Here is a 19,474-nt window from a genome sequence, read left to right as displayed (position 1 = left end):
GACCAAAATGACATAGACATTAACAACTATAGGTCACCGTACGGCCTTCAACAATGAGGAAAGCATATACCGCATAGTGAGCTATAAAAGGCCCCGATAAAACAATGTAAAACAATTCAAACGAGAAAACTAACGGCCTTATTTATGTAAAAAAAAATAACGAAAAACAAATACGTAACACATAAACAAACGACAACCACTGAATTATAGGCTCCTGACTTGGGACAGACACATACATAAATAATGTGGCGGGGTTTAACATGTTAGCGGGATCCCAACCCTCCCCCTATCCTGGGACAGTGGTATAACAGTACAACATAAGAACGAACTATAAAAATCAGTTGAAAAAGGCTTAACTCATCAGATGGACAAAATACAAGTGGATGTGGCCCGGTACTTATACATCCCGACACAAAAAGAAACAATGAACAGATCTGAGAGTTCTCGCAGTAATCTGACAGCTAGTTCAAAGCCACTAACAACTAATAAAAAAATCATGCAACTAAGACTAAACTATCAATCCGTACACATCCAACATCCAATGGATTTAGTGTAAGACGTCATAAACTGCCAGAGAAAAACATGACCTTGTGCAATGCCAAGTTACAGGTATCGACAGATTGTAGATCCATGAATATGTATATACATATAACATACTAGAAATATTTAGTTAGCTTATGATTTACTGATAACAAAATCAATATTTATACCAATAAAAACAATTTTCAATGATCTTATTACAGTGTTGAACAGGTAACCTTTTAGAATAAGTTTATTTAAAGGAGCGACAAGTTTACATGGATCATTTCTAAATTTCCGGGCACGGTTAACAACATTTCCGTAAAAACGAGGATGTGCTATCCCGTTTGAAATAAGTTTTCAGCTCATATTTTCCCAAAGAACTATATATCTATCTTGTATTAAATGGTCAAAACATGTAATATTCCTGGACTTAGGCCATGTTAACATATTTATTTTCATATTATTCAAAATAAGTGGACACCTCTTTAAGAATAGTAATGTTGTTTAAAATAGGATGTATTTCTATTCTTTTTAAGTAATTTTTTTTAATTTTTTCAAAGGATTTGTATTGAAACATTTTGAAAACCTTTGTATTTCTTTTTTCTTTTTTACAACAGTAAAATGACCCCATGTGTGCCCTGTCTGAGGGAGGATTGTTCCAAACCTGATAATAACAAATACAGGTCATAGTACGTACGACAGGGCTTTGACCCAGACCATACAGAAAGCTATAAGGGACCCCAAAATTATAAGTGTACACAATTCGAACAGGAAAACCAACGATCTAATTTATATATATACAAACGGGAAAATACCAAATAATATTTATGAACATCAACGAACGATATCCAACTGCTGAACGACAGGCCCCTGAATCAATCAGGACAGGTGCATAGACATGCAGATGGTATGGATAGTTTTGTATCGCCAGCATGCAGTTGAAGGCATTTCTTTCCAAAGTTCTTCGAAGCTTATTACTAACAACGAATATATTTTGATAGGGAATATAAGTAAGGGGGAAGGAAACCAATGTTTTGTTCTGTACAGGTATTTCCTTCTGTTATATATTTATATTGGAGCACTCCCATTTGGGATAAATGGGTTTCATACTGAATCAAATATTATCACAGACATTGACACAGTGTACTTGGGTGCTAAAATGTTTAAAATCGTTGTAAATACAGGTTAGAATGTGATGATAAAACAAGTGCAAATATCTTTTTATAATATTTACAAAAAAACGGTGCGGGAAATGGACACGATTACATTTCCGGATGCTGGAAGCGGGAATAAAAAAAAATTTTTAAAAATCTGTTTTGAAAAAAATAGGTGCGGGCGGGTCCGTCGAACAAGGTATTAAATTGGTATGGCCTCAGCGCATTAAAATTTACATTAAATATACCTCAATAAACTTCAGATAATGTAAATTTCTGCAAGTAGACGATCTGATGTTCCCTCTAGCTTGACATCGATGGACGTCTTCAGACTAGAATCTATAACGCAATCGTCATTTAAACTTTCAAATTGTCGACTTACCATTTTTTCAGAAGTAAAATTTCTTCTTTTCACATACCCTAGTCGTATCGTTATAAGATATCTGTTTTTGATACTTACCCTCGTGCACGTCAACACTGTCGGTTTTTCTTAAACAGGGATAAGCTCCTTACAAAAACACTGCTCGAACACAGCAATGATGTTGAACGATTATAATCAACACTCTGTAAGTTTAATGTCTACACCGAGAATTGGTTGAACAATGAGCTGTGTCTTTGTCTTAATGCATAAGCAACATATTATTTGTGATCGTATATTTTTGGCAAACAAAGATCTGTTATTCGACGCACTGGTCATCAATCGTTATGGAGTTCGCAAAATTCCCTCTTTTTTTTGTTTGTTTGGTTTTTTTTTTTTTATATCTTCTTTATCGTTTTGAATATTGATACACTACAGTAACTGTCGTCTATGAGTGGCATTTCGTGTCTTTACAGTGAAAACCTCGGCGTGCCTATGGGTGGATCAGCATCCGCTGAATTAGCAAACCTAACAATGTTTGATATACTTGAAAATATTTAAGAACGCTTTCAACACAAAAACAAAATGATTATGACTTCTAGATTTAATGATGACGGCTGGATTATATATTCCGGACCTATAGACGAAATACACGAACTACTTACAATAGCTTATACTGTGCACCCACACTTGAAGATCACCTACGAATTGTCCCGTAATGAAACAATATTCTTAGACACTGTCATATAAAAAGGAGAAAGATTCGTTAACGAAGGCACACTAGACATTAAAACCTATATCAAACCAACTGAAACATTTCAATATCTGCAGATACAGCTCACACCAAAAAAGTGTGTTCAAAGGATTTATCAAGGGTGAAGCATTGGGTTGTATCAGAAACACAAGCAGCAGAACTGAACTTTTGGAACAGTTGGTAGCTTTCAAAATATGTATCGTCAAACGAGAATATAAATTCTCTGAAATCAAAGATTTTTTTTATCAAACACAGAATACAGAAACGGAAAACCTGCTTATACAACGCCAAACGAAACGGGAGCAACCACTAGTTATGTTAACAAATTTCAAAGAAATAAAACAAAAAAGCATAAATAACACGCCAATAAACAGATCATTGAGTCGATCACTGATGAAGCCGGACCGGACCTGCCTAACATTTATGCTCATGGGTTAGCTCGGATACGTTTATTAAAAATCGCAATAATTCACCATTTCCTTGAATCGATCCAAAAATCGCTCCCAGTCTCCCTTACGTGTAGCCATGTATTTAGTCAGTAAGTATGGAACGCCGGAACTGTCTTATAGTGTAAATATTTAATGTGTTTTGTCGCTTTGCCTTTTCGTCCTGTCATTTCTTCTTTATGTTATGTGCAAATGTCTGTATTTCATGACACGGCATCTCTGTGTAATGTCAAATTAGTTATGTGTTTGGTCAAACAGTAGTATGATATGTCATTGCTAAAGTTTATTGTGTACAATAGGCATTACATCATGCTTTAACTACTATATATTCTGTGAATACTTTGAAACCTTATGATCCACCACCTTCACATTCTCTCATATTTTATCTATTATGTTGTGTCTATTCTTCTTTTACGTAAGTCAGTTAAAATTGTGTCCTGTCTCAAATGTGATTGTTATGCCGAAAGTTCTAAAGGTTTTGTTTTGATATACCTTTGTTTTATGAAAACCTCATGATATTATAGTCTTTTGACGTTATGTTGTGTTTATACATATGTATCTCCAGTGAAAAATACAACACATCATGGTATAGCTCCTATGCGTTTTGCCGAACAATTGATACTCTCTGTGAGCATTCATTACGTTATGTGCAAATGCCTTTTAACATTATGTGCTAACAACTTATACGTTTTGTGCAAACCTCGTTTACCTTATGTGCAAACATCGTTTACCCTATGTGCAAACATAGTTTACCTTACATGTATGTGCAAACATCGTTTACCTTATGTGCAAACACCTATTAAGTTATGTATAAAAACTACATCATTATATATATGCAAACACTATTACGTTGTGTGCAAATACCGCTTACATTATGTGCAAACACCATGTAAGTTATGTGCAAATGCCTATTACATTATGTCCAAACATCTATTACGTTATGTGCAAACACTTATTAAGTTATGTCCAAACACCTATTACGTTATGTGCAAACACCTATTACGTTCTGGTAAACGCTTTTTTGACACAGATTAAAACAAAACGCATCAATGATATGCATTTTGTAAATGGAGAAAATTAAAAGTTTGACCTTTCTAACAAACTGTGGATTTTTATAATTATATTGATTGGTGTAAAAATGCTATATACATACAATGTATCTAGTTTTATGGGAAATTATTTTGCTCTACTTTAAGAGTGTGCGTTATGCATCCATGCTTTGAAAATTTGTTCATTTTACTTGTTGAAACTTTTAACAAATATACAGACACGACTCTAGTTTCCAAAAGGCGTAACCAAAAGGAACAATACGATATAGAAAGGAAGATGTGGTACCAATGCCAATGTGTCAACTCTTCACAAGAGTTCAGGATGATTTGTTAGTACCCTCCCAGTAGGGTTTTCATCTAGCGAGAAACGTGTACTAGATTAATGCTACAAATGTAATGACGTCTCCCACGATTCATGTAGCAGCTAAAGAATACTACAAAATTTTTAAGATTTTATTTTCGTTCATTTTCCTTAAGTTATGAATATTATTCTGAATAACCTTCCTAAGACTTATTATTTCCTCCGTCCCTGACAAGGCGTGTTGAGACGGGTGGGTGTCCTGAAAAGGGTGATCAGGTGACCCGCCCCTCTTATCTGACAATTTTTTTAAATCCAATAAGGATGTTGGAAAAAAATTGATCCGATTTTGGATCAGACAGGTAGAACGGTGTAACAAAAAGCTGCATTTTCTTTAAAAAAAATATTTTTTTCATATTAAAAACTGCCTTATCCTATAATCCACAAAAATGACGCATACACATATTTCTTCTGAATGAAAGGGTTATCAGCCTTGTTTCACCTTAGCTAGCCGTATTCGAAATTAAATCCCGCAACTTGAAACTCCAGATAATGACTTTTATCCGTATTTTTGGTCCGGTAACTTTTCGAACGGTGTCATCAAGAACGATACAAAAAAAATACATATTCTAGTTAATTTTTATTGTTTTCTTCTATTATTTTTTTTATAAGTGATGTGCATATCGTTTCTTTTGTTGTCTATAAGAATAAATAAATAATTTCGTTGCTAAAATGGTCATCATAACACAATTTTCCCTTTGAATTTCAGAAAAAACTGACTATCTATAACACAGATGTGGTATGAATGCCAATGAGACAATTCTCCACGAGAGACCAAATGACAAAGAAATAAATAACAATAGATCCCCTTATGCCCTTTAACAAAAAAACCCATACCGCATAGTCAGCTAATCTATTTATTTTTTTTATCCCATTTAATTTTTTCACCAGTTTTAAAAAAATGGTTACAGTTAAGTAATTCGCTTTTATCCTGCAATTGGCTAGTTATTGTATACAAATAACAGGTAAACAACATTTGTTTTGCTTTGTTTGTACATGTACAAATAAATTTTCCAGCTACCCGCTTTCATGTTGATCAATCGGTAATATGGATATTTCTTTCTGGGTAATAGTTGATTTTGGGGTTTTCTTCGAGTCCGCGTTTTAATAATTGTAAAACAGAGACAATGGTTAACATTTAAACAACTTATGCTCAAATACCAGGTGTAAATTGTAAACAATATATTATGTACATTGTCAGAAATATAAAATGTATTAGTTCTCGCTGCGAAACAGGAGAAAATTAAACAAGCCTCGCTTTTCGTCCTGTTTCTATAGCTCGTACAAATAAATTTTACGTTTACCGACAAAGTACATTTATAATCAATACATTATACCACAGTTGTTGATATGAATTTATCTTTTTGTTCAATATTTCAACGAATATCGTCGTATAAATTAGAAACATCAACTTATTTTCCGATCGGAGAGTCATAAATTCAATGAATATTATTGCGGGATATACGGTATAAAAAGTAAGCTTCGATGAGTTTCGTTATGAACGCGAATGGTTCGATAACTATAGCTAAATACACAATTAAGCCAAATGTTCATAAAAGGGCTTTGCTGCACATCATTATTCTGAGAAATCTTATTTTAAAAAATATAAAATTTCATACAATTATATTTTATTGGATCTGAATGCTATCATTCTAAAATACGTTTTGACAGTTTCCGTTAAATATTGCCATTTTTAGATATATCGGTTCCCCTTTTCTCGGCTACTGTTAAATCGAGACGTTTTTTTATTAATAGCTAGCGAGGAATGAAGTTCATATGATTCAATCCAAATTATCCTCGAAGTGCGGATACAATATTAAATTGATGCAATCTTGTTCGACTTGAAATCGACGTAACATATTTAGTTAAAATTCTTTAAAAAAAAAAATCACCTATATAACGAAAAGAAAACTGTGACAGACTTTAACACGAAAGGGAAGGCTTAAATTCTTCTGTAATTTTCCTGCTACTGATTATAAATTAAGAAAGTCCACCTGTCATGTTTTGTATTGTTGGAGTTTCGGAACCCTCTTGTTCATCCGTTTAAAGGACCATGAAACAATTGCCAGCTAACTCCCAGTTTTCAAAAATCTTTAAATGTGCAGTATGTCACTGATACGATTTGAGTTCTCAAAATGAATCAAGATAAAATAAAGATAATAAGACATTTGTAAAAAATATAAAGCCCTTGTTATGTTTTATTACTTTTTGAGAACATCTTTATGTTAAAGATATGAATCAAAGTACTGAAGTACTGAACATCGGATGACCTCAAGTTCTTGTGGACGGTCACAAGCACTTGTCTCAGAAAACCAAATCACATCTCTTTACCTGAAAGTGACGTTAAAGTACAGATATATATTTTTTCTGTGCGTGGATGATCAATTCAACCTCATCGTAGAAGTGATACAAATCAGTCAACTCTGTTGTTTTTTTTGTTTTTTTTTTTGTTATACATTATTTTAATATTTGTAAATTACAGTTACATGTATATATAATTTTCATCCATTTTTATATCATTCTATTGCACTATATTAATTATAGTGCTGTGCAAGTGCATGGTGGACACTCTTCTGTAATAGTTCGATTTTTTTCTAATAGATTGAATTTGAGTGCTTGGGCATTTATATTTTCCAGCAAAACATTCAATGTCCCACGCAGAGAGAGGGAGCAAAGACAGATAACTCTGCATGGGAGATTGCAAACGTTCTTGAGATATTCTTCCGAATGCGGTAACACACTTTTTCTGTACGTGTGTATAAATATTAAAGATTTTTTACTTTATTTATGTTTCTAACTAGTTTAACGACATTTTCATATTATTAATGTATGTTCAAAAAATATATTTTTAGGAGTATCCATTTGAAATGAATTAACAAAAGATAAGGAATGTAATTTTGCACTCGATTATGTCCGCGTATTTATTATAATCATGTTTATAGATCGGTTGCAATCTCAAAACGAAGGTTACGTAATGGAAATTTAGGCGACAGCAATACACATGAATGCCTTCACTGTCATCCGATGTAAAATGAATAGAGAAATTGTTCATTTAGATATCATTAGATAAACAAACACACGGACCTAATATGTTTTCTCTTTTTGATTTCTCATTCAATGACCAGTGGCGGAACCAGAATTTTTGAAAATGATGGAGCTGCGTTTGTTGGTTCTATAAGCAGTTTGATTAAGAGGGGACTCGGGACTCAGTTTGGCCAATACTCCCTGCTAATTAAAATAAAAAATGCAAGATAAGAGGTGGCGAGAAAAGATCTTCGTCCTCGGTCAATATAATCTGAATAGACCCATATATAATGTGTTGTCCTTGTCAAAAGTCTATAATTCATAAATGATTATGTATGCAAGATAGGCGACCTATGAAATGACCCGCTTGGTGCAGATGAAAGAGAACATTACATAAATAAGGCCGTTAGTGCTCTCGTTTGAATTGTTTTACATAATCTTTTCGGGGCCTTTTATTGTTGTCTATGTGGTATGGGCTTTGCTCAGTGTTGAAGGCCGTTCGGTGACCTAAAGTTGTTAATTTTTGTGTCATTTTGGTCATTTGTGGAGAGTTGTCTTATTGGCAATCATACCACGTCTTCTTTTTTTATATCAACTTATTTTCCCTTCACATTATCCGTAAAGAAATGAAGTTGCATTTTGTTGTCGAGACTTCAACTTTTGTTGCAGAAAGCTCGACATAGGGATGGTGATCCGGCGGCGGCGGCGTTAGCTAACTTCTTAAAAGATTTATATTTTAAAAGGTGGAAGACCTGGATGCTTCATACTTTGTATATAGATGCCTCATATTACGAAGTTTCTGTCAGTCACATGTCCAATGTCCTTGGCATCATTTTCATGGTTCAGTGACCACTTGAAAAAAAAGTTCAGATTTTTTGTAATGTTTAATTCTCTCTTATTATAAGTAATATGATAACTATATTTGATATGTGTGTACCTTGCAAGGTCCTCATGTCTGTCAGACAGTTTTCATTTGACTTCGACCTAATTTCATGGATCAGTGAACAAAGTTAAGTTTTGGTGGTCAAGTCCATATCTCAGATACTATAAACAATAGGGCTAGTATATTCGGTGTATGGAAGGACTGTAAGGTGTACATGTCCAACTGGCAGGTGTCATCTTACCTTGACCTCATTTTCATGGTTCAGTGGTTATAGTTAAATTTTTGTGTTTTGGTCTGTTTTTCTCATACTATATGCAATAGGTCTACTATATTTGTTGTATGGAGTGATTGTAAGGTGTACATGTCTAGCGGGCAGATGTCATGTGACCTTGACCTCATTTTCATAGTTCAGTAATCAAAGTTAAGTTTTTGAGTTTTGGTCTATTTATCTAATTTTATATGCCATAGGTTAACTATACCTGGTGTATGGAAATATTTAATGATCTTTATGTCAGTCGCGCAGGTTTTATTCGACCGTGACCTCATTTTCACGGTTCATTGCACAGTGTTAAATTTTTGTGATTTGGTCTATTTTTCTTAAACTATAAGTAATAGGTCAACTATATATGTTGTATAGAAGCATTGTTAGCTGTACATGTCTGCTTGGCATTGTTCATCTGACTTTGACCTCATTTTCAAGGTTCATTGGTCTTTGTTTAGTTATCTTGGTTAATCTTAAGTTTATGTGACAGTTGTAATAAAGCTTAGCTTTATACTTAGGACTATCAAAATAATATCAATGATTAGTATAGAAGGCGAGACATTTCAGCGTGTGCACTCTTGTTTTTTTTACATGTAGCTTTTTTTTTTTGCTTCGAATAAAAGGGCAGAGCTTTTAGTTTCAGTCGATATACACGCCATCTTGAAATAATAACTTGTCACATATAAATTCTGTTTGGTTGCTTCACAATGTGGCTGATATTCAGCAACAACTATTGGCTTAAATGGGATAAATTATTACAGACTGTTCTCTTCAGAGGATATAAAGCCATCAAATGCCGTAAAATTAACTATGTGTATTACATTTCAGATCAAATGTTATTAATTCATGGTCGTTTTATTATGCATATATTACACACTGAAATTGAAAATTGAAATATCAATCATTAATACGTCTTTATTTGCATTGATAATCTTCAATATGCACGATTTGTTTGCTAAAAAATGTTCCGGTACAATGCTTTCAAAAATGAATGTATTTTATGACTTTGTCAATCTAGGCACACCTCCAGAGAGACACACCTCGAGAATCATGTTTATATATTTGTAAATATTTTAATTTTCAACAAGTAAAGTGAACAAAATATAAAAAGAATGGATGTATAACGCACACTCTTTTAGTAGAGCACAAAACTAAATATTTATATAACATTTTTATATAATTTAATTTTGGATGTAACACGTCTTCTGATTGGCTGACGTTATTTTGTTATCGGCCCATTGACATAATTTAGTCATGTGACCATGACGTCATTAACGTTTTTCATGGTTTTCTACGGTTAAAAATGGAATTTAGAATTAAGTTAAAAGAAATGACTGTAATATTTTTTCTGTCTATTCGAAATAACATCAAAAATGTGGTGCACACTGTTAAATAACCCGCTACGCGCGTTATTCAGTGTGCACCAATTTTTTTCTGTTGTTTCTTCATAGACAGAAAAAATATTACAGTCATTCCTTAAATAAATCAATATATAAAAATACTACATTTCCAATACTAAATCAACAACCCGATGCACACATATTACCTTCAGTTCACATTCAGCATCCAATGGATATTATCTTGAAAAAAAATACAGCGAAACAGTTCAGAGTTTTTTAGAAAGCTAAAACTTATAATTTTGTTAATTTTCAAAGTGTATATCACTGATGCGTTTTGTTTTAATCTGTGTCAAAAAAGCGTTTACCAGAACGTAATAGGTGGTTGCACATAACGTAATTGGTGTTTGTACATAACGTAATATGTATTTGCACCTAACGTAATAGATGTTTGGACATAATGTAATAGACATTTGCATATAGCGTAATCGGCGTTTGCACATAATGTAAGCGGTATTTGCACATAACTTAATAGGTATTCGCATATAACGCAATAGGTGTTTGCAAATAAGGTAAACTCTGTTTGCACACAGGGTAAACGATGTTTGCACATAGTGTAAACGATGTTTGCACATAAGGTAAATGAGGTTTGCACAAAACGTATAAGTTGTTTGCACATAATGTAAAAGGCATTTGCACATAACGTAATGAATGCTCACAGAGAGTATCAATTGTTAGGCAAAACGCATAGGAACTATACCATGATGTGTTGTGTTTTTCACTGGAGATACATATGTATAAACACAACATAACGCCAAAAGACTATGATATCATGAGGTTTACATAGAACAAAAGTGTATCAAAACAAAATCTTTAGAACATTCGGCATAACAATCACATTTGAGACAGGATACAATTTTTTAACTCACTTACGTAAAAGAAGAATAGACACAACATAGATAAAATATGAGAGAATGTAAAGGTGGGTGATCAAAAAGTTTCGAAGTATTCACAGAATATATACATTATAGTAGTTAAAGCATGATGTAATGCCTATTGTACACAACAAACTTTAGCAATGACATATCATACTACTGTTTGACCAAACAAATAACTAATTTGACATAACACAGAGATGCCGTGTCATGAAATACAGACATTTGCACATGACATAAAGAAGAAACGACAGGACGTAAAGACAAAGTGACAGAACACATTAAATTTTTACACTATAAGACAGTTCCGGCGTTCCATAAGTAAGTATCTTCAACAACGGAGAATATCTGTTCCCGCCAAACGTAACAAAACAAGTCTGTCCGAACAGTTAAACAGATTGTACTTCACTACAAAAATTTTGATTTGTAAAAATGAATGGAAAACTGACGGTATGGAATGGAAGGCCAACGCGTTAATTTTCCATATCGTATGAATTTCGAATCATCGCGTTGAAAGTGAAGAACAACGCGTTGAAAGTGAAAAACAACGCGTTGAAAGTAAAAACCAACGTGTTGAAAGTGAAACACCAACGCGTTGAAAGTAAAAAACAGTTCGTTGAAAGTAGAAACCAACGCGTTGAAAGCAAATAACCAACGCGTTGAAAGAAGAAACCAACGCGTTGAAAGTAGAAAACAACGTGTTGAAAGTAAGAAACAACGCGTTAAAAGTAGAAACCAATGCGTTGAAAGTAAAACACCAACGCGTTGAAAGTACAAAACAACGCATTGAAAGTAAAATCCACCGCGTTGATAATAAAAACCAACGCGTTGAACATTTCATACGGTTTGTTCATACCGCCAATGACACGTACGGCCATTCATAGTAGTCAACATATATTTTTGTTGTCCGAGTCTTTAAAGTTTTATAATTTTTGACGGTCAGTTAGAAAAATCTTTTTGTAAAAGTGCAGAAATATTTTTCGAGCAAAGATGATAAATTCGACTATTTCCTAAACTTTCAAGAACTAAATCTGATTTAAAATAATACACATAAATGATACTTTTTTGTTCATTTTGCATAAAGCTATTCTTAAGTCTCTATTTGTAACCCAGTTGTGATATTCATTATCATATTGATTGAATATTTATTGTTTCAAACTTCATGCTTTCATATTTTTGGAGGATAAATTAAAACAAGCGTTAGGTTAAAGCGTGTAACCATTTTTCTTCCACTGTTGGTTAAAATGTTGAAACTTTTCAGACACTATCATCAATTCAAGATCGAAAACGTTTTCTATGTTTTTATTCTACGAAAAGATTACTCGAAATGTGTACACATATAATGTTGTAATCCTTCACCTTTATATTTCTATCTTTTCTTTGTTACGTATAAACGACAGTCAAATGTAAAAAAAATTGTCACAATTTCATATTTCTTACACCTTTTCTCGTCCGGCTTTTAAGAAATGTTTTTTTCCAAAATTTCAATGTTCTTTGTTAACTGGAAATTTATACAAATGACCATATAATTGATATTCATGTCAACATCGAAGTGCTGACTACTGGGCTGGTGATACCATTGGGGACGAAACATCCACCAACAGGGGCATCGACCCAGTGGTGTAAATAGTTATCAAAGGTACCAGAATTATAATTTAATACGCCAGACGCGCGTTTCGTCTACATAAGACTCATCAGTGACGCTCAGATCAAAACTTAAAAAGCCAAACAAGTAAAAAGTTGAAGAGCATTAAAGACCGAAAATTTCGAAAAAAGTTGTGCCAAATACGGCTAAGATAATCTATTTCTGGGATAAGAAAATCTTTAGTTTTTCCAAAAATTGAATGTTTTTTTGTTAACTGGAAATTTATACAAATGACCATATAAATAAAGGCAACAGTAGTATACCGCTGTTCAAAACTCATAAATCTATGGACAAAAAAAAAATCGGGGTAACAAACTAAAACTGAGGGAAACGCATTAAATATTAGAAGAGAACAACGACACAACATTAAAATGTAACACACACAGCAACAGACTAAGCATTAGATAAAATCCGATGAGAATAACCAATATAACATCAAAACCAGATATATGAATTTGGGATAGAAAAGTACCGTGACACGTCTTATAGTAGTAATGTGAATTCACACTCAAATATAGGAGAAAATAAACGACACAACGGAAATACAACGTTAAAATGTTACACACACAGAAACGAACTATGATATAACAATATAATTGATATTCATGTCGCTGGCATGAGATATTGTTCATGAAGTCTACCAATAAGCAAAAGACAAAATATGAAATGTCATAAATGGAATTAAATTGAGCAGATCGTTGGTCTTCTCTCAGTTAAAATAGCTAACCTTTACCCATGAAAAGTAAACTTCAAAGCTAAAATACAAAATACAAATTAATAATAACAAAACTATAAGAAGCAACTGAATAATTGGTGTATATTATGATTATTTTAATCAAGTTATGGCTATCATAACAAACAAAATTCTTGGAGTTGATCTTCCGTTAATTTTAAATGGGTACTTTTTCGGTAACAACGTCACATATGGTATTAAGAACACCCACATACAACAATACCGTACATATTAACCTAGCGGCTGAGTAATTCTTTAAAACAACGCATGTACATGACGGCTAGAAATTACAAAGTTGCGATGATCAGTTAAACACCAGTGATGGTTTGTACAAGACAATTATTTACTTTTGGGTTTCATTAGATGTCACAAAAAAAATTGTTGCATGGAAAAAGTCATAATTTCTAGAGTCAACACATGTCTTTTTTTTTATCTAAAATAAAACAAAAAATACAAAAAAAAGTCTGGAAAATTTGCAAATCTAAATTTTTCTTCTGTTTCAAAGCTGCAGCTACAGACATGATTTAAAAAAAGCCAGAACAGTTTAAAATCTGAAAAATTCAAATTTTACATCACCCTGGCTTTATTTATTGACTAAACACATTGTTTCAAACAAGACATTTGCAACGCGAAACAGCAGACTGTGATAAGATTGCGTTCCGACAGTACAAAATTATCATCTCGAGTATGGCGAAAATTTCAAACGAATACTGTAAATCAACTTATTTTCGTGAGCGATTTATTGTTTGCGATTTTCGCGAGTAGAAAAATAACGCAAAAATAAATCCTCGGAAATATGCAAAACTTAGATCTTTACACCAAGTAAATAAGAAAATCGTGAAATTAGTTTACCACGCGTTACACTATAAGAAGTCAAACGCAAAATAAAGTATCCGTGAAAATAAGTTGATTTACAGTATCTTCCGTCAGTTCACTGTCTGATTTCTGTCTAATCATATTTCGGTTGATACGGGACGCTGTCAGGACAGATTTGGTCGTTTTCAACCAAGCGAAAGATACAAATCGGATTAGAATCGGAGAAATCGTGATCATTGTGTCAATTTCGATTGGAAACGGCCAAAATAGGACGCTTCCTGGACAGTATATGATTGTTGTCATGATTAGATATATGTTTTCACAAATCTGTCAAAAAAACAGCAATGAAAAATTTCTCCAGATCATGCCCGTTCCAAGGACGCCGTCCAGGAAACCCAGAATATTGTTACGATTTTGATCCGATACAGCTGAATCTGCCACGACATAATCACGATTGTAATCCGACTAGACAAAATCAGATGAGTTATTCCGATTGGTCACGTGATGCACCTAACTGTCGGGGGTGTTTGGTCGACATCTCCGATCCGTAGAAATCTGTTACGAACGTAAACTACTTATACAGCGTTCAGACAGTAGTAGGGCATTCCAGAAATTGCGGATAGTAATCCAACTTTTTTACTTTCCGTGTCTAAGCGCTGTCTGATCTCATAAGGGAGATATAAACGGCACTGTGTGACTGCCACATTACCATTTTTTTTTTATTAAAGTTTGAATTTCCAACCACAATTCACAGGATTTTGATCAGACTTTTGACAAATTTTAATCGGGTATGGTCCTGTCAAAGCCGACTGTAAAATTCGTGAATGTGTGATCTTAGCTTGATATCACATGAACTCCTGAAGAAACGACACCAGTTTTGCATGAATCCACCATCATGCAAGTCCATACTTAGTCAAAATGTCGCAATCTAGAATATGAGATAATCGGTAAAGATGAAGACGAGACATATGGTCTTGTATTAAAATATTTACGACTGTGTAATTTTTTTAGCTAGAATTTCTTTTAAAATATACTTTATGAAACATGATGATCCTAACCGTTAATTTCTCATGTTTTCACGTTTCCATAGGTTTAAACGTTGTTTTTTTTACGAATCTTGGACTAGGAGAGCGCTTCACAAATTTATAAAGTTTTATTTTTGTTTTTTCGCCTTTAAATACAGGTTTATAGAAGTGTTGTTCCAATCTCAAGCTAACACTAGTATCGAGTACAATATTGCTTTTATGTTTTGTTTTGGTTTTGTGTAACGTATCAACTATTAAAGGGAAACAACAGATTTTTGTTTTAATTAAAAATATATAGTGTTTTTCTAAATCAAGACGTACTGGTATAGTTTCTGAAAAAAACATCTTATCTGAAATGTCTTAGTTTGTTTGAAATACTCACTGTCAACTTCGTTTTCCGCATCGTATTTCCCGTTAAAAATAAACTAATGTACATTTCAAAAGAAAATATCATGTCTGCAAAATAATTTTAAAATGTAAAGAATTATTTATTTTCACTATTCAAAAACACAAATTGTTAGTCAAACATAATTATACAGTTTTGTTATCAATTCAGTTTACGATTTACTGTCTTCAACTTCATGATAACAGAGATCCAAGAGTTTATTCAATAAAATAACTGCACTTCTTTAAGTCTAGCTGGTTGAATATATTTTAAGATTTAAATGACTTTTTGTAATTTTGTTAAATATTCGATTTGCTTTTTAATTTCATGGGTTTATTGTTATGTTGACATCTTACATTTTCCTTTGCTTTTCTTTAAATAATATTCTGAACGCCTAATTATACACACCAGTAGTTATGGCAATTGAAATCTCATCACTCCATCATGAGTATACAAATACAGTGAACACTAATGTAGTAGTTGTATGAACTTCAAATATCGGAAACAACTATTACGTCAGAGATCTTCGTTGTTTTCTATACTTCCCGAGACCATCCTTCAAATTCAGATCACAAACTGCTTTTTAGGCTTCACTGTGACCTTTGAATTGGCAAAACAAAACAATGCTGTTATTTTGGGGCTTTTTGTGTATGCTTTTTGTTGCGTATGTCCTGACTTTGTGTCATTGATAGTGTGTTATTCTTATACTACCTGGTTATATTTTTTTTATTTGCCTTACGCAATTGCAATACACGACTTGCAATGCAGTTATGCCCTCTGTAGTTTTTTTTTATAATTCATGGTCTGAAACATTATGCTTAGCAATTGTATGAGCTTCAAATATCTGAATTACCTGTCAATAAAAAAACGTGGAATTGTTTTTAGTCAAATATCTTCGTTTTTCTCTATCATTTCCTTGACCTTCCTTCAACTCCGGAACAACTACTTGTATGAATTTACTCTGCTGTAGTGTTACATCTATCGTACTTGGTTGACTTGCCCTTAGTTTTCAAGAAAATTTGAATACTTGACACGCAATGCAGTTATGCTTTATTCCTGTTTTTTATAATGGATTATCTGAAACATAAAGCTAAGATATTTAGACGAGTAATTGGACCTATTTATTAGGAACAGTGCTGTATACATTTACGTTCAGATTTCGTCTCTTTTTAATTGAAAATTCATAACACTTTCATATATTTAGGATAAAAAGAAACATGCATTGAGTGTTACATTGTTTGTCCGTTTCATTTGATGGTTTTTTTTACCTGAAATTAAAAAAAAACAATAAACACAAAAATGTCGTTGTTAATTTTTGTTGTTGAAAGGCGCTTTCATATGTAAGCCAGTTTAAGTGATACCTCCTTACATCTGTTCTAAAAATCCTTTGTTTGAATGAGATAGACTATACACTTGGAGAAATCGCCATTATTCTGATTTGTCGCTTTTTCTCTGTGAAAATAAATTGTAATAAACACCGTCAATGAACTAATATATGCACGATTGATTTTGTAGTGTAGTTTCTGAAACTTTAAATATAAAATTGAGAATGGAAATGGGGAATGTGTCAAAGAGACAACAACCCGACCAAATAAAAAAAAACAACAGCAGAGGGTCACCAACAGGTCTTCAATGAAGCGAGAAATTCCCGCACCCGGAGGCGTCCTTCAGCTGGCCCCTGAACAAATATATACTAGTCCAGTGATAATGAACGCCATACTAATTTCCAAATTGTACACAAGAAACTAAAATTAAAATAATACAAGACTAACAAAGGCCAGAGGCTCCTGACTTGGGACAGGCGCAAAAATGCGGCGGGGTTAAACATGTTTGTGAGATCTCAACCCTCCCCCTATACATCTAACCAATGTAGAAAAGTAAACGCATAACAATACGCACATTAAAATTCAGTTCAAGAGAAGTATCCATGTATTTTTGACGGTTAATTGAAATGTCTTGTTTGTATAATCGTTGAATCATTACACACTAAAATCTGTAATATGTTTACACTGTTATTAGGTTATATGTTTAAATTTTTAAATATATAAATGTGCGTACAATTCAACATTGGTTTTTAACTATTTGTTTTTTTTTTTCTCGTAGAAATCTTTATCTTAAATAATTTATCTTAATTTTTAACTAAATTTATTTTAATTCTCAAAGATTTACTCCATAATTCAAAAATCAATTATAAGGAGGTACAATTCAGATGGAGAAAAAACCATAAACACGAAAAAAGCTATACCTGCAGCTGCTTCGACAAGGCAAACACCTGCTGAAATGCATGCATAACCAGCCAAGACAGTCTTTGTCAAAATGGTGCAATCTGGAAAAACACAAATTCGTTATATGTACAAAAAGACAACTACATGTATTCTATATCTAAATGTCTAGGACCGTCAACAATTGTCGCTCAAATCTGTTAACAACTATTTGTTCAACTTCATTTTAACATGTTTCTAACGTTAAAACGAAATTACGTGTGATGAAAATGCCAACTTATTATTCTATAAGAGTTGGTTAATGTTTTTTGTTTTTACAATTCTTGAACATCCCTCAATTCCAGATCAAAAACTAATCATGAATGCTTTTGTATTATATTTGCGACTGATTATGTTTGCCCCTTAAGCGTTTAAAACGTCTAATTCATTACTCACAAAGCAGTAATATGCTCTAGTGGTAATAAATCGTTTTCAGAAACTTTATTCTTTAATAGTTCTGACGATCAATTTGAATTACATGTTAGTGAAGACGCTGTATCATTTCGGTTGAATCTTTTTTTTTCATCAATATTTTCAAAGATATCTAGCTGTTTACTCAGTTAAAGAAAAAGGATTAAATCAATTTGGTAAATAATTTCAACAAATTAAGCGACTTTCATTCCATATCAGAATATATTATCCAAAAGAGAGGCGTTATATTTCAAAATTAAATTTAAACTGATCGAGAAAAAAAATCACTTACATGGCAAGAAACTAAAAACCAACAACATTCAAATGACAAACAGCATTAAGCAACTCTCAACACACAAAAAAGACTGTTGTAATAGATTGGTTAAGAGTTTTGTTTGTAGACATATTCCTTTTTTCATTTTGCATTTAGACATTTTCCTTTTTCTACAATGTAGCTCAATTCGACTCTCGTTATTCCATTATAATGGTACAAATACGGCTTAAAACAACAAAGACTAAGGAAATCAAATGAACTCTCAATGGTGCAATACTAATAGCGGAACGCGATAAGCCAATCATGCTTTGCATCAATGTGCCAATTTTAAATGTATGTTGGTAAAAGTGCTGTACATTTTGTTTTCGTATTTTGTCGAGATTTCTGATATAGATATCAAGAAAAAGGCATTGAAATTATCGTTGTCAAATTCATTTCATATTTTTGGCCATTAAAAACTTTAATGGATTTTGAGGAAACTTTTTATTTTCCTACAGATTGTCAAAATAAGTAAAGTTGGGAAAGAGGTTTGAGAACATCCCTCGATCCCTTATTATTGACCTGAACTGAGGACAACAGAATGCGCTCAACAATTTTTCAATCTTTTTCTATATATAGTTTGCTATCATATTTTATACACGATTTCTCATATTTTCCTCGAATTGCAGATACAACTATAGTATGCATGATTGTTGCTGTATTTAAATTGTCTTAAACGCGAAATACAACTAAAAAACAGATAGTTTTGTTTTGATTAGATAAGTTTCAACATTATGTCTGAAAATATTTGTTTACAAATTTTCTGACGTTCATTTTGGACGACCTATTGATTTTAAACAGAA

General features: G+C 32.8%; 1 long non-coding RNA gene across 1 annotated transcript; it reads right to left on the bottom strand.

Moving 5' to 3' along the window:
• Positions 1-12,008: 12,008 nt before the first annotated feature.
• On the bottom strand, positions 12,009-18,014 carry LOC143085593 (uncharacterized). The gene is made up of 4 exons (XR_012981373.1): positions 17,932-18,014; positions 16,540-16,763; positions 15,684-15,757; positions 12,009-15,204 (listed from the first exon to the last, which is right to left on the bottom strand). It is a non-coding gene; the product is annotated as an uncharacterized LOC143085593 (long non-coding RNA).
• Between the last annotated feature and the right edge of the window lie 1,460 nt (positions 18,015-19,474).

This window comes from Mytilus galloprovincialis, chromosome 1 (genome assembly GCF_965363235.1).
Source record: "Mytilus galloprovincialis chromosome 1, xbMytGall1.hap1.1, whole genome shotgun sequence".
NCBI classification, from domain to species: domain Eukaryota; kingdom Metazoa; phylum Mollusca; class Bivalvia; order Mytilida; family Mytilidae; genus Mytilus; species Mytilus galloprovincialis.
Note: the sequence above shows the minus strand (reverse complement) of the source record. Positions and strands in the feature narration are given on the sequence as shown.